This window comes from Otolemur garnettii, unplaced genomic scaffold (assembly GCF_000181295.1).
Source record: "Otolemur garnettii isolate 467f Iridium unplaced genomic scaffold, OtoGar3 scaffold00009, whole genome shotgun sequence".
Lineage (NCBI taxonomy): Eukaryota > Metazoa > Chordata > Mammalia > Primates > Galagidae > Otolemur > Otolemur garnettii.
In genome coordinates this window covers 5,160,560-5,163,339 of record NW_003852404.1, presented here as the reverse complement: position 1 = coordinate 5,163,339, position 2,780 = coordinate 5,160,560, and positions in this window count along the sequence as shown.

Genomic DNA, 2,780 nt, shown 5'->3' with positions numbered 1-2,780 from the left:
TTATAAGTGTTCAACCCATGAAATGGGGATAATAATCCATCAGTTCTCATATGGTTATTACAAAGACTAAAGGATCATTGAAGAACTGTAGGCTCTGATTCCAAACTCATTTATGAATTATGGGACATTTTTTGGGAAATCATAAGGTTCTTCTGAGCCTTGATTTCCCATCCACAAAAATGGGAGATGAAAGGAGAACTTGATCTTGGGAGTCAATCAGACTTGATTTTGATCCCAGTGTTGCTACCTCTCTGCTGTAAGACTCAGGGCAAGTTATTTAGCCGAACTTGAAGTAGCTCAACTCAGTGGGTGTAGTGCTAGCACAGACACAGAACAGGTCCTATATTGGTTTCCTCGGGATGACATGGCAAGAGGACTGGTTTAAACAACAGAAATTTATGATCTCTCAGAGTTCTGGAGGCTAGAAGCCTGAGACCGAGGTGTCCCCAGGATTGGTTTCCCATGAGGAATGTGGGAGAGTCTGTTCCATACCCCTCTCTTAGCTCTTGGTGGTTTGCTTGCAGTCTTTGGCCTTCCTTGGCAGGTAGACACCAGGCCTGACAATTAAGCTGGCAATCTTATCCTAGAAAAAGTGCTCCATACCCCATTGCTGAATATTACCATGGTCACCTTCAAGGTACGCCCCTTGGGAAGCTATGGACTGACTCCAGTGCCTAGTCCACCCCTCAAAGCAATTTTGGAAATCTTTTCCTGGAGTGATCATCAGAGCTGTCATCCTATGAAGCCTGACAATTAAGTTGGTGAACTCATGCTAGAAAAAGTGCTACATACCTCATTGCTGAATATCTCTATGGTCACCAGATGGCCACGTGGAGTACACTGAAGGGGACTCTAGTGATATTCAGCAGTGAGGTTGTAGCGCTTTGTCTAGGATGAGTTTGTGAACTTAATTGTCACACCTCGTACATCACTCTAATTTCTGTTGTCATTTTCTCATGTCATTCTTCCTGTTTGTCTCCATACCATTTTCCTCCCCTACAGGTCTGCCTGTGTCATTGTCCCTTTTTATAAGGACACAGGTTCATGACCTCATTTTAACTTGATCACCTCTATAACAACGCAGTTTTCAAATAAGGTCACATTTTGAGGTGCTGGGGGGTTAGGACATATCTTTTTTAGGGGGACATAGTTCAACCCATAACCAGTGGTGGCATCGGTAAATTTTCCTTCCTCTTCAAATAAGATTGAATGCCCTGCTCAGTACCTGCACAGAGCAGAACCTCCATAGATATTTCTTGAATAAATGGGTAAATAGAGTCTACATTCCACGGAGTTTTGAATTCTTCAGAGAGTTCTCTACTGACCCCAGAGGTATGCCCTCATGCCTTTAGAAAAGTGATTTCCAGATACTCAGACAAAAAGGCAAAGTTCATCAGAACTGCTTCAGGCAGATTCAAGAGCTTGGATCTGATTTCTCTCTCTCTCTCTCTCTCTCTTTTTTTTTTTTTTTTACAGTTTTTGGCCAGGGCAGGGTTTGAACCTGCCAACTCACCACCTCCAACATACGGGGCCGGCCCCCTGCTCCTTTGAACCACAGGTGCCGCCTCAATTTCTCTTTTTAATGTGCTCTGTGTTGTTCCCATAGCCGGAAAAATCACAGAAAAGTCCTTCCTTCCTAGAAATATTCGGCTTTGCCACAAAAGATTAACTGTTTTAGCAAAGGCTGAGAAGGCTCCTTCAGTCATTTGAAAAGAGGTTCTGAACAATGAATAGAGAGCCCCGGCAATAAATAAATCAGGGCTATGAGGTGAGGGAAGGAAGGGCTGGGGAGATGGGACAGGTGCACACCCATAACCTCTGCTGTAACCAAGTAAGAAAATCAGAAAGCTGTAACCAAATCAGAAAATCCCAGCTCTTCTTGATTTTTCACCCTCAGGAGCAGGGGCCCCCATACCTTAAGCACTTATGATTTGTACCTGGAATGTTGTGTCCGGGACAGCAAATTGACTCAGAGCCCAAATTCCGGAAAGACTCCTGGAATCTACTCTTGGCCCTGCCACTGCCTCACTGTGTGATTTTGGGAAAGTTACTTGACCTCTCTGTACCTCAGGGTCCTTACTGATAACTTGGAGGTAACCACTGTACCTACCTTTTAGCACATGTGATAATATATGCAATACACTTTGCCAATGCATTCAAATAATGTCAGCCACTATTGTTATTATTATGCGTGGTGAAGGAGGCCACTGAAGCCAAGGCTGATAATGGAAGAGGCAAATTCTAGAGTTCAGGTTTGAATAAACAAGTCTGTTCTCATCCTTTCTATTAGGGATTTCTAGAACTCAACCTGTCTTCCCCTTTCTCTACTTCCTTATGATTCTAAGTGCTTAGCCATGGACTATTTCACCAGTTCCTCCCGAAACCCTCTGAAATATGTACAGTAACCTCTGTTTCACATGTAAAGAACCTGAGACTCAGACAAGGTGACTTGGAAGTGGTGAAGCTGGAACTCAAGCCAGATATGTCTGACTCCAGGGATGCTGAAGAGGGAGGTGCATTTAATAGAGGTAGAGTTTGGCTTCCCCTTCAAATCCTCTTCATCCTTATGCGCAAATTCCCCACTCAGCTTGCCTTGAACAATGCTCCCACTCTGCACTGGCTTTTCCACTGTCATCAAGGCTGACCCCCTGTTGGCTGTCACCCTGAGCAGGCTCAAAGGAACCCATTCCCCACAGAAGGTCAGTGATTGAGGATGAAGGCAGACATTGATCTGGACACGGGAATCTCATCCAGTAGCACCTTGGATCTCATCCATTGGT